Source organism: Macrobrachium nipponense, chromosome 31 (genome assembly GCF_015104395.2).
Source record: "Macrobrachium nipponense isolate FS-2020 chromosome 31, ASM1510439v2, whole genome shotgun sequence".
Taxonomy (NCBI): Eukaryota; Metazoa; Arthropoda; class Malacostraca; order Decapoda; family Palaemonidae; genus Macrobrachium; species Macrobrachium nipponense.
Window position 1 is genome coordinate 8,584,120 of NC_061093.1, and position 14,608 is coordinate 8,598,727.

General features: G+C 40.3%; 1 pseudogene; it reads right to left on the reverse strand.

The window, feature by feature from the left end:
• LOC135206594 (DNA polymerase alpha catalytic subunit-like) overlaps positions 1-14,608 on the reverse strand; it is a 127,944-nt pseudogene that overhangs the window by 92,091 nt on the left and 21,245 nt on the right.

Sequence of the window (14,608 nt, forward strand, 5' to 3'; positions counted from 1 at the left end):
AATCTACATTTCTAGTAGAAATATAAATTTTCATAATAAAATTCATTATTTGGATCCTTACCTACTGTTAAATTTAGCTATATCTCCCCGCCGATTAGGCAAGTCGGCATTCAAACAAAAAAATCGAATGCTGCCCAGATGACTGTCTAGTTTACCTGTTTTCCACCAGGTGTGTTTCGAATGTTTTAGCTCTTGTCAGAATTCTATTTGACAGCCCACTAAGGAGAGATAACCAGGTATATGAGGTGGTAAATGATGTTGGACAAAAAGCTATATCTACAAGATGGATAGTAACTGAAAAGATAAAAGGGGGGAAAGGATATGTAAAGCAAGATTGGTAGCTAGAGGGTTTGAAGTAGAGATGGCAAAGTGGGAAAAGGATGCTCCCACATGCAATACTGAAATTTTGAAATTCTGTCTAACCATAATAAAGGTGAAAAATTGCAACTGTTATACATTGGATGTCAAAACTGCATATTTACAAGGTGATGAGATAGAAGATGGTTGGAGGGGATTATGGAAGTTGAAGGAAACCATGTATGGGATCAAGGACACAGCAAAAGCATGGTATTGTAAAGTGGTGAAAGTAGTGAAGGAGCTACATGGTGAGAGAAGAAGACTGGAACCTAATATATTCTTTTGGAAAAAGGACAATAAATTGAATGACACTTTGTGTACCCACATAGATGATTTTTGCTAAGGAGGAACGGAAGGATTCTTAAAGGAAATGATTGGGAAATTGAAAGGGAAATTGCAAGTAGGAGAACAAGAGAGTAAAAGGTTCAAGTAAATAGGAGTAGTAATAGAGCAGGAGGAGAATAGATTTTCCCTTAATCAGTGGCAGTATATAAATTCTATATGAGAACCAGAGGCTAGAAGATACACGGGTAATAGAGTGCTAGAACAAAAGGAGTTAACTGAGTAAAGATCAGTGGTAGGACAGCTGAATTGGGTATCACTACACACGATGCCAGAAATATCATATGATGTTAGCGAATTAAGTAAAGCATTTAAAGAAGGAACAACTCAGGATATGAAGAAGCTTATTAAAATTGTGAGAAAAACTAAGAGCATGATGGGCGAAGTTACAATAAGTGAAACGGAAGAAGAAAAGATTTATTGGGAAGCCTATGCAGACGCTGCATTTGGAAACATAGAAGATGGCCATACTCAACTGGGTTATATTATTTCCTTGACAGATGGGAAGAGAAGTCCCATATGGTGGAAGTCTAGGAAATCTAGGAGTGGCAAAATCCACCATTGAGGCCGAAGCCCTGAGTGTTGGGGAAGCTTAGAAGGATTGACATATTTCAAACATTTGTGGGAAGAGGTAGGAGGGAGAAATTTAGAAGCTTTGGTTAACACTAATAGTAAAACACTAATGACCGCCATCAAATCGAGCACTGGTGTAAGTAGCAGGAGATTAAAAATAGATATTGCAGCAATAAGGGAAACCATCGAATCGGGGGAAATAAAGGAGGTGAGATGGATAAAAGGAAAGGAGCAAGTGGCTGATGTATTAACTAAAGCAGGAGTTTCAGGGGAATGTATTAGAAATTATGTAGAGGGTAAAGAGTTGGAAGATGAAGGAAATTAAGAGGGGACTAGGTTAGGAAACAGTCGGAGGGGAGGGAGAAAGAGATAAGTGTGATTATATAGTGTATAATTGTTATTGGTATTTGATGCATTGTTGAAATATGGTGGGTGTCTCATATATGGACAGCATATGGTTGATTCTAGAAGGTGTCTGTTGATGTATTTAAGTTGTGTTGTGACGTCATAGGCTGTGACGTCATAGACAAGATGGCGTCGGCGTCGGTGGGATGTAAACAATAACACACGACAGTAGAAGACACGTGCAGGTGGTATTTGGTTGGTAGGGGAGAGCTCTCTGTCTGGTAGGAGTTTTTGGGTCGTAAGTCTTGTTGTGTTGTTGATCTAAAGTGATTTCTGGAGTATACTGGAGTTGGAGAATGTGTACAGGTGGGAGGATTATTCATTTGTGTAAAGAAAGTTAGGCTACACTAAAATTCACTGAGAACTGACCCGGTTCCCTGGCAGCGGACACTACCAAATGTCGCAGGGCAGTCCTAGGCTCGGGCTACGTACAGACGAGGGCACCAACACCTTACTTCTAACAGGGAATGCGAAAAAGAGCACACACTATGAGGGGATTCAGAACATTCCCGACACAAACTCAGTTTAACTGGGATTAGAACGAAAAATAGGTTTAATGTTCTAACCTCTTGTTATGCTTTTCCTGAACCAAATGGGGAGCAGAAGGCGGAGCTACACAGGATAGCCTGACAGGTTTAAGTTCTGACCTAACTAATTGCTTTCGCAATATGACAAATTTTTAAACAATTTGTATTTTTCATAACTAACAAACCTAAGGTCTTAACATTAGGATAATACTAGCGCCAAGCTGGAAACTGGTAGAATTAAAATTAAACTTGTGAGATCCAGGGACTATTGCCATCTATACCAGGTCACAGGGCATGTAGTACCCAGAATGCCCCTTAGCGTCCCGTGACCAGCCAGTTACTTTCCTACCGCCTTTAAGGTAGGACGTGATTACTTTCTATCTGTTTTAAAGCCGGTTTTAGTTTGCCTGATTTTATTCATTTTCACTTTTTAATTTTTCTCAGGCATAAATTTCTCAGAACAATTCCCTCCATTCTTCACATCTAGTAGTTCCAAGATCATACTCTGTACCCTTGCAAGTACAAAGGAATGTTGATCAACTTCCAATTTCAACATTCTGGTTACACCAAAAACATTCCTACACAGCTTGATGTAATTAGTTTTGCTTCCGGTGGAAGATATCCTAGGAAAGTGAAATTACAATACCATAAACAGGTGTAAAACAGACAAACTTCATAGAATACCAACAATCGCCTAGCCACAATGGCGGCAAGGAGAATTCTGACAAAAGCTAAAACATTCGAAACACACCTGGTGGAGAACAGGTAAACTAGACAGTCATCCGGGCAGCCATTCGATTTTTGTTTGAATGCCGACTCGCTTAATCGGCAGGGAGATATAGCTAAATTTAACAGTAGGTAAGATTCATCTCAAATTTTAATCCATTCTCAAATGTGTAGTAAGTAACAAAATCAGTGGCTCTATGGATGTTCTTACTTGCTATCAGTGGATCATGGGTAGTGCACTAGATGGTAAAATCAACATAATGAAAACTCCTGATAAAAGTTGAATTTGTTTCTATTTCATTGATAGCTACAGAAAATCAAGTAGCTGCTAACTTTTTTGGTTAACTCCTTCCTGTTGTTCAAACTGGGAAGATAATTTAATTTGGTTGACGAGGCAGAGAAGAGGGTGTGAAGTGTCTCTTCTTGAAGTTAATTGATTTAGAGATAAGACAATTTTTTTAAAACCAAACAAGTTAAAAACAAGTTAACATTAGTTTTCTATTAATTTGCAAATGCAGTTTGTTTGGGCTAAAGATCGGTAATTGGCTTGCGAATTGAAATGATAGGAATTTTCCAGGTACTAGGGAGAAGTCATCTCCCAGATATTGTTTAAGATCTTCAACAAGTTTGCCTTTGCATCTTCAGCTATGTGCTTCATCATCTCATAGAAGATGTTATCCTTTCCCGGGGCTGTTTATTCAGCTAATGATAGGGCACGTTGTAGTGCTCTCAATATCATCAAGCTGTAATATAATTCTTCTTTAGCATCTAACAGCTTGAGGCTTGGTAGATAATTTTAAGATATCTGAAAAATGGTCCACCAACTTAACAGCATCATCAGGGTCTGTGATTAGTTGGTTGTTTATTTTGAAGGAAGGTAAAAGTGAAGTAACATTCTTGCCAGTCAGTTTCCCAATATTTTTACCTTATCAAGCTTGAAAGGTTCTTTGTATTAATTCCATTTATTTATCTTGCTGTTTTTTTTTACACAGTCTGACCTCTTAAATCTGGCACTCCATGGTCTGGCAGCTCCCATGATCTAAGCCTTTTTTGAATCAGCTGCCATTAATTCTTAAGCAACTACATGGGCACTGCTGTGTTTCCGTCATTTGCAGTGCACCCACTCTATATTGTGGTTCAGCAACTTTAGTTAGTTGTGGATTTTTCTGTGGAATGTACTGTATTTGCCGGCATACAAAACACACCCTTGCATAAGAAGCACACCAATTTTACTAGGTTTACTACCTTGTTTACAAAGCTTAAAGCTTCAATGACTGCATCACGTTTTGCCACAAGTAATCTACATAAAACATGAAAGGTTATTGTATCTTGTAGGAAAAAATAAGAAAATAAACAAAAAAGGCAGACACAAGTTACTCTTGAACAGTTACAGATGTTAACGAGAGGGCTTGCAAACAAGAATGATTCAGTTAACTTTTGGTAAAGAGGAGGATTGTAGGCACATGTGCTAACCTACCCGGACTGAATGTCTACGCTTTGAATCTGATAAATGAGTAGGCTTAAATTACAGTAATAAACAGTGATGAGACAACATGGAAACTAATATACGTATTACTAAGTGTACATAAATTTAAAGGTAATGTGGATAGGGTTGTTTAATGAACTTCTGAAGGAATATATTTAACCCTCACAATCTACTAAAAATTAAAACAATTAAATCAAAGTAAGTCATCATGACTTAAAAGTGACACCAACCTTCTGATTCCCACTTGCAGGCTGTCTATCTGGTACAATGAAATTTTTTCCAGTAAATGCATGCAGTAACAAGAACTCATTCCTCTCTGATCGACCACCCAACAGAGTTCGTGACATGACATTTCCTGTAAAAGAATTGGTCTTTATCTTAACACCTGTTCTACAAAACATGCTTTCCACACATGAAAAACATCACCTATCAAAGCTGATCATAGACAACCTTGATCTACACACTTTAAACAAGCTCATCAACTATATACAAGCCTATATTTGCACTCTTCTAATGTCCCAGACACTCCAGTCTTTTATCTAATAAATAGATGAATGGTAGTACAGTGGTTCCCCAGTATTCGCGGGGGATGCGTACCAGACACCCCCCCGTGAATAGTTAGAACCCGCAAATAGTTGGAACCCCTATAAAAATGCTGAAAACAGCCTATTTTATTAGTTAAAACTCAAGAAAAACCCACTAAAATTTTCATACTTGGTTTTTTTTAATAGTTTTATCACAAAAAGTGCATTTTATAATGAAATTGATGAAAAAAACCAAGAATTTGGGTGCACATTTGTCCCATAGAAAAATACCGACAATTAATGCGGGGAACGTGTTCCAACAAGAGAAATCCTCGAATGTGTGAGTCGCGAATCGGAGAACGCAAATACGGGGGTCCACTATATATGAATTTGCATAACCCACCTTCATCCTCTGGTACTCATCATTCACCAACCCTTTTCTTTGTGTATCTGCACAGCTTCAAAGATGAGAAAATCTATGTTTCTTCCACTACAGGATTGCACAGCTAATTAACCTTGTTTCATTGTCAACTTTTTTTTTTTTTTTTTACCTCAATTTTCCTTTCAGTATACTAAAACCACTATAGGAATCTTCTGCCTTTAAGGGCGCATATGGCCAAACTTAATTGCCTGGGTATTATAGTCTCATCTTCAGGTATTTGTGTAGAGCAAACACCCCATTTACAACTGCTTCTAATTGTTCCGAAACTATAGGAAGTAATTTCTTTGCATATTCTTTAATGTTAAAGCTTATTGGTATCAATAAAACAGATTTAGTGTTTGGCATCACCTGGGTAAAAAGTGGTTAACTATACGCTGTTTTTTTTTTTCTATCTGTCCATCCACCTGTGGTGTTTGCGCATGGTAACACTGCTTCCTGGGCTTTAAATAATATCCTGTTTTGAATATTAACGGTGTAATTCGCATACAGTAAATTATTAAAACACTTTTCAGTTGCAAATGTACTCCCAGATATCCTTTTATTTACCTAAAACTTACACATGAGCATAAACTATTTAAAGCCCAGGCACAGTATTACCATGCAAAAACACCACAGGTGGATGGACAGATGGAAAAAAACAGAGTATGTATAGTTAATAATTCTAAGACTAAATCCTAATCACATTCATCATCTTTAGAACTTGAATATCTCTTGGTTTTGTAATATGGACGAAGGGTAACTTGGACTTTTTTTCTTTCTTTTTCAAAACATTCCTACTTAATTTTCTTCCTTCCTAACAAGACATCAGCAAGCATTGTTGTTTCAGTAGGTATTTTATGATATTATCTGTATAGACCTTAATTTATTTACTACAATTAAGAGAGTATAACTTTCATAAATACCAAGTCTATATTTTTGCTCAAGTTATTTTCATTTACTTCCTTCTATATTTTTCACCCTTGAACATGTATTGTGTTCAAGTTGTCGTCTTCTTTCGACCTTATTAGTCCCACTGTATAGCAGGGTCAGCCACTCAAGTTAACTTTCTCCATCTACAGTCAAACCTTTTTCGTAGACTTTCTTCAACGAAATTTTGTCTTGGTTATTGTACGTTTCCTCAGTTTTTGTTTATACACTCGGAAACACTAAATCCGGGGCTCAGCGTGTGACTGGGTCCCGTATCACCACACGTTTTGTGCTAATTTTACCATAAAAACTAATTGCAAGGTAGCCATCATGGGGCCAAAGAAAGCTGCAAGTTTCACCCCTTTGGTAAAAAAGAACAGAAATACAACTGAATTTAAGAAAGAACTTGTAGTAAAGTATGAGAGTGGTGCACATGTAGCTCACCTCACTAGGATGTATGGCAAGTCAGTATCGATGATCAGCTCTATCCTAGCAAAGAGAACGGAAATCAAGGCAGCTGACATTGCAAAAGGGGTCACTTCATTAACAAAAAAAGAGACCACAGCTAGTGAAAGATATAGAAAAGCTTCTGTTAGTGTGGATAAATGAAAAAAAATTAGTGAGGGAGAGTGTGTGTCTGAAGCGATCACTTGTGAGAAGGCTAGGATGCTACTTGCTAATTTAAGTAAGAAAATGCCAACAACTAGTGATGCTCTTGGTGATTTCAAAGCCAGCAGAGGCTGGTTTGAAAAATTCAGAATGCATATGGACATCCAATGTTACATGGCATGGGGAGGCTGCGAGCTCGGATAAACACGCTGCCGAAGAATTCGTTGGTGAATTCAGAGTATCTTGAGAGTGAAGAATTCTCCCACAACAGGTCTTCAATTGTGATGAGAAAGTCCTGTTTAGGAAAAAAAATGCCAAAACAGACCTACATCACGCAGAAGGAAAGTTCATTGCCAGGGCACAAGCCTATGATGGATAAGATAACACTCTTGGTCTGTGGGAACGCCAGTGGGGATTTAAAAGTGTATCACTCTGAAACTCCCAGAGTTTTTAAGAAAAACAATGTGATAAAGAATAAATTGCCTGTGATGTGGAAGGCCAATAAAAAGGCATGGGTCACAAGGTAAAATTTTATTGAGTAGGTAAATGAAGAGTTTGGCCCAAGTGTGAAAAGATACTGCAGTGAAAATCAATTGCCCTTCTACTGACTCCAGGTAATGGACAATGCTCCTGCACATCCCACTGGCTTGGAAGACTAGCTGTTAGATGAATTTAAATTCATCACTGTGAAGTTCTTGCCCCTAATACCACTCCTCTAATCCAGCCCATGGACCAGCAAATCATCTCGAACTTCAAGAAACTGTACACAAAGGCACTGTTTCAAAGGTGTTCTGAAGTGACCCCAGACACTGAATTGACCCTAAGAGAGTTCTAGAAGGAGCACCTCAATATCTTTAATTGCATAAGTCTTGACAGGGAGTGACTTCCAGGACAATGAACTCTGTTGGAAAAAATTGTGGCCACTGTTATCTCGAGAAGGATTTTGAAGGGTTTGAGGCTGATCCCGACGACCCTAGGCCTGTTGTGGAGTCTACTGTGTCTCTGGGGAAGTCCATGGGCCTGGATGTGAGTGGCGAGGATGTGGAAGAGCTAGTGGATGCCAACAGGGAAGAACTAACCACTGAGGAGCTGCAAGACCTTCAACAGGAATAGCAACAGACTGGAGATGAGGAATCCAAGAAGGAGGAGGAGGAAGAGAGGGGGTACTGCATCTACTTCAGCGATTAAAGAAATGTTTGCCAAGTGGAGTGATGTAAAAAAAAATTTTGGGGGCACATCATAACAAAGACTTTGCAATCCATGTCTCTAACATGTTTAATGACAATGCTTTTTACCAGTTCAGACAGATACTGAAGTAACGTCAGAAAGAAATGTTTCTGGACAGTTTTGTTATTCAGCAAGGGTCCAGTGACTCTCAAGCTGGTTCTAGTGCCAGTAAAAAAATGAAGTGGGGAAGTAACCTTAGATAGTGCCACTAAAAAAACGTAGAGAAGTAACCCTAGATAGGTTCATGATACCTGAAATCCTTCTGGAGGGGGATTCCTCTTCCAAACAGTAACCTCTCCACCTCCTTCTACCCTCCTCTCCGTCTTCCATACGCTAACGAGTCTTCCGTAAAGGTAAGAGTGATGTTAAATGTTCATTATCATTTATATTTATTTCTCATTGTTTTCTGCATGTTAAACTGTTTATTCCCTGTAAAATGTATTTTCAGTTAATATTTTTTGCGTGTCTGGAAGCCATTAATAACTATATACATTATTCCTTGTGGGAACTATTGTCCTTGTCTGGGGGCTGACCTGGTTCCTGTTCATCAGAGCTAGTGCCACAAGACAGAAAAACAGCATTTTTAAAAAATCAGGTGCTGAATCAAAGAGGAACTGGCGCCAGGAGCCTGACTGCTGGCACCAAACAGACAGGTGAATGCATACTTTGTTCACTTTGTTTTGTTTTATGTACAGCCCGCCACAGGGATGATCCCTCTTTGGTGGGCCCTTGCATGATTTCAAAATAAAGTGTTTCTTATATTTGACAATTCTTTTAGTGTTTTCTCATCAGTATCATCGCTCCCGCAAAATAGGAGTCTTTAATTCTTTTTTAAATTTGCTTTCTTCTTGTATGATCTTCATTTCAGGCAGTATTTTGTTGTATAGTCTTGGTGCACAATGTACAAATCCTCTCTCACCCAACTTACATTTATTCTAGGCTCACATTTTCTATATGCTTCACTTGCATGTCAGATTACAATATTCATTTCAGGTTTAAAGAAGCACAGACACAGGTGGGCACTTCGCTCGGACACTGGGTGCTCAGACTTCGGACTCTGTCCACTCAAGAGCCCTCTGACACCGCTGGGCGTTTAGATAGGTAGAGCTTTGGCGTAAAGTACTAAAAGATCTGCCTTTTCAATGGTCAAGATACACCTGAAAAGTGCCATCAATGTTATCGTCTACACTGGGATCCAAATCTGTCCACACTGGGATTCATATCATTAGAGGACAAAGAATGCACATCCTTAGGTAGCCTTTCCAATGGCTGTCCATCGAGAACTGCGGACAGCAAGCTTGACTGAGAGGTAGCTATCTGGGGGGCAAAACCCCAATGAACACCCATGGGGTTTAGGAGATCAGGTAAGGCTACATACGTAGTCACCTCCTGGCTACGCATCCAGTACCATGCCTTGCCAGTGGCTGTCTGTCAATACCTGGCAACTGCAACAGCTCGACTGAGGGGGCGACTACCAGTGTGTAACCTCCTGACCTCCCTTGGACTTCCATTATGCCTCATCTCAGGTGTAGGGGAGTTTGACAGGGTTCTTTGTCTGGGAGTATCGAGGGATGAGTACCACCATCCTCCACTGCCCCACACTTCACTATTACAAAGTTAACATCAGTTAACCAAGACACACAAATGGCGAAGGTATGGAAAGGAAGAAAGTAGCAAGAGGCTAGTAGAAGAATTGAATTGGTGTCAGGGGTGACAAAGCGCATGAGAGAGGGTGCAGGCATTGCTGGTACCCGAGATCTGAGCCAGCAAGCTAGTAGCTTTGTAGCGTGAGCTGATACTTGACTAAAACGAAACACCTACTCGCAGCAGTAAACAAAACCCCCCAATTCTCTTTCTTTTCAGTTTCTGCCTTAATACTTTTTTTAGTTCTTCTACAAGTCTGTTAAACAAATCTTGATTGCAAATGTTACAGGCCTCATGAAATGACAAAATACCCAATAATTATTTCCAATGCAGTTATCAGTGGCTTGCGCGGAGCCTAAGGCCTATAAACAAATCATAAATTGCCAAAATTATGGTCTAAGGCAAAGATAATAATAATGTCATAACATCCAAAAAAATACTTTAAAGTGGCTTATGGTCAGAAGTAAATTCATGAATTGCAAAAGTTAATGCCTAATGAAAAAACATGACATTCACCCATTACTTTATGATGGAATGACATAACATCTAAGAATTACTTTTCAGCAAAACTTTTATCAACCAAAAACAATTCACAAATTGAAAAGGTTAAGGCCAATTGAAAAAAGGTTTAACATTGACCAATTAGTACACCTAGGTTTTTGGTTTGCCAAGATCTAGTAAGTGCATTAACCCCCTTGGAAATGAATACTGTGTCAAGAATGGCACTTTGAATCTGAAAACATGGCACTTTAGGCATAGGAATGTGATCTGCAGTGTAATAGTCTTACCATCTAACACATTTTCAATGCTTTCCCTCTATAGTCGCTTTGCTATATTACTGTCATGTGATAAAAACCAAATCTTTACTTTTTAAATAGGATTTATATTCTCTTAGGTATTCAGATGCAATGTTCAAATTCTTCAAGCCTCAATATTAAAATTAATACTTCTCTGAGTTCATTACAAATTGTTTAAGGTAACAAGTGCCAAGGATAAATAATAACTACTGTTGCACTTATGGCACGCCATTCTGCGGGGCTTATTTTGTCCCCCAGATGGTTCATCTCAGCCTCAGCACCACATTGTATACAGTAGGGCCTCGATAATAGCGGGGGATAGGGCCCAGAACCCCCCGTGATAAGTAAATACCCATGTTATCCTGGTACCCACCCCTAAAAAGTGCTTTAAAACTGCCTACTTTAATAATTAACCCACCCAAGACCACTATTTCAATGTTTATAAACTGCCTACTTTAGTTCAAGCACCAAATATGTCTTCAACTATCACCTTAAACTAAATTCAAGACAGTTTCAAAGTTATTCTTTCCTATCTTCAATTTCCCCTTCATCAGATCAGCCAACAAAAGTATATTACCTAACAATTCCTTTCTATTTTCATGATTTGGCTGCTGCACCAAACTAAAAGTACATAGTATATCTATTTCATGAATGAACATATTTATGATAAAAAAACATGATTTACTGTAAAGATTACAGCACCCAACTATAATATTAATGTATAAACAGCAAAATACAGCAATAAAATGATATTGTTATGATACAATAAAGTTTGTTCATACTTACCTGGCAGATATGATATATAGCTGTATTCTCCGAAGTCCGACAGAATTTCAAAACTTACGACACACGCAGTGGTCAGTCAGGTGGTAAGTAACCATTTCCGCCGCTGGGAGGCGGGTATCAGGAACCATTCCCATTTTCTATTCAGATTTTCTAGTGCCACTGTCCCCTGAGGGGAGGTGGGTGGGTACTTGAAATTATATATCTGCAGGTAAAGTAAGTAGAATGAACAAACTTTATTGTATCATAACAATATCATTTTTGTTCATGAAACTTACCTGTCCAGATATATATATAGATGAATCCCCCACCATTGGGAGGTGGAACCGGAGACAGAATAAAGAAACTTTTAGGAAAACAAATTGCATGCAGATGATTGACATCTTGGTTCAATAGCTGTTAGCATAGCTGACTTTGTGATTACTGTCACCCAAGTCAGCTTCTGCTTTACTAGAGTCTCCCAGCAAGGTAGTGAGCTGGTGAGTTCTAGATGACTCTGTCAACGGGAATGTGACCACAATGTGACTAGACCATATTGACCATACTATGATGGCTAAGAAGTAATATATCACCACCTGACCAACCTAGCTAAAGTTAAGGATGTTTAACTAAAGCTAAGAATTGAGAAGTCCGCCACTGGCGGCCAACCCAACAACCATAATTAAAAGCTCCTCCTAACCATTTCTACAGGATAGGATGAGTGCTACTTCCTGCCCCCAAGATTGTGTCTGCGGACACGTATGGCCCTAGCGAGCACAGCAAGATCTCATATGTCGTCTTCACATCCCACAGGTAGTGGAGCGAACACAGAGTTGCTTCGCCAAAACTGGCATCAAGGATATCACTGATTGCCATGTTCTTTTGAAATGCCACCGAGGTCGCGATAGCCCTCACCTCATGAGCATTCACTTTAAGAAGTTTCAAATCCTTGTTCAAACATGACGAATGAGCCTCCTTGATAGTGCTCTTTAAAAAGAACGCCAGGGCGTTCTTTGACATGGGCAAGTCTGGTCTTTTACGGAACACCACAGATTGTCCGAAGGACCTGGACTTTCTTCAGTTTTATCTAGATAAAACTTGAGAGCCCTGACTGGGCACAGGACTCTCTCTGGCTCTTGCCCAATAATTTCTGCCATCCCCTTGATCTCGAAGCTTCTGGGCCAAGGGTTAGACGGGTCTTCATTCTTGGCCAAGAACGAAGGGCTTAGAGAACACACTGCATTATGTCCTCTAAAGCCAACATGTCTGCTGATGGCTTGAACCTTACTAACCCTCTTTGCCGTAGCTAGAGCAGTTAGAAAAATAGCCTTTCTGGTCACATCCTTTAAGGTTGCAGAATGGAGAGGTTCGAAAGGCTTCGACATCAGGAACTTCAAGACTACGTCTAAGTTCCATGACAGAAGCTTTGATTTAGCCAGTTTCAAGGTTTCAAAAGACCTCAAAAGATCTTTGTTGTTCGACAGATCGAAACCTCTGTGTCTAAAAGACCGTCGACAACATACTTCTGTATCCTCTAATAGTTGGGACTGCCAGCTTAACCACATTCCTCAGATGGAGAGAATCGGCAATCTGATTCACAGAGGTTGAGGTGGAGGAAAAAGCCCTTCTTCCTGCCCCATCTCCTGAAAATGGCCCACTCCGATTGGTACACTGCAAGATAGGAAACTCTTCTTGCCTTGGCAATAGCACTTGCCACTGGTCTTGAAAAGCCTCTCGCTCTAGTCAACTTCTCGATAGTCGAATTCAGTCAGATTAGAGTGTAGAGGTTTTGTGGTACCCCTCGAAGTGGGGCTGTTTGAGTAGATCGACTCTCTCTTGAAAAGTACGCTAGGAAGGACATGACCTCAGTGAACCAGTTGCTCGAAGGCCAACATGGGGCGATCAGCGTCATACTCGCTCCCTCTGACGCCGCAAACTTCCTTATTACTTCTACTAAGAGCCTGAACAGGGGAAAAAAGAATACACATCCATCGCCGTCCAATCCCATAGGATGGCGTCTATAGCTACCGCTCCCGGATCGAGAACAGGGGAGCAGTCTAGAGGAAGCCTCTTCGTCTTCGACGTTCCAAAGAGATCTATCAAAGGATGCCCCTATAGTCTCCACAACTCTCGACATACTTCTAAGTGAAGAGTCCACTCGGACACAGTAGTTGCTGCCGCCGACTGAGAAGATCCGCACGGACGTACTGCACTCCTGCAACGAACCTCTTGAGGATCGTTACGTACCGTGCCCGTGCTCATAACAGGCTCTCTCTCGTTGACTCGAACAGGGACCGAGAGAGTGTTACTCCCTGCTTCTTGAGATATGCGAGAGCTGTGGAATTGTCCGAGTTGATCTGGACAACTCGGCCAAAAACTCGTTCCTCGAAGAACTGGAGAGCCAACCGAATTGCTTCCCATTCTTTTAGATTATGTGCCAGGACATCTGTTCCCCATCTCCAGATGCCTGACCACACCTACTTGCCATCACCTTAGGTGATCTTTGACCGACTGAGAGATGTTCAGAGTCACTTCCAGATCTTCGTTGTTTTTCCAGTTTTCCGGCAGGAAAAACTGGAGCGGTCTGAGTTGCAGTCTCCTTAGGGAAAGATACTTCTCCAGTGAGGAAATGGTCCCCAGCAGACTCATCCATTCCCTCACCGAGCATGTTTCCTTCCCCAATAAGGCTGCGCTTTGCCTAAGCAGATGTGCATTATTATAGTGCTATGCAGCGGTAGACTAGTACAGAATTCTGTTACAGTGCGGTAAACAGAACAGAAAAAGTCAAAGAGATATCTCTGTTGAAAAAATTCTCGCAAAGCGAAGGCGATGTTCATTCATGCATGCGAGAATTCCCCTCAATCCGAGGTTAAAGTCCGTGATTGTAGGGCAGAGATACGGTTAGTCAGTCAATTCCGAAGGAGAGAGAGACGTAACCGACCGCGCATGCCCAGAGAACCAGCTGGTACTGAGCTGCTCTACAGTGACAGCAGACTAATACCATGTTCGCCGTCTCGCACTATTCTGCCTGAGTTGCCAGCTATTCCATTCTACGAAGGAATACGTTTGCTAGAACCATCGAGCAGAAAGAAACGTTCAAGCAGGTATATTTAAGCGAAACGGATTTCGCTAAATACAGAAGCTGAGTTGGTGTTGTCGTAACAATACCTTAATTATCTAAAAGGGAAACTGGAAACTCCTGGAAGGTTGCAGGGAGTACCGATTAAATGTAATTAGAATAATAGTCCTCTCGGTCGCCATCCGTAGAGGTAATATAACTT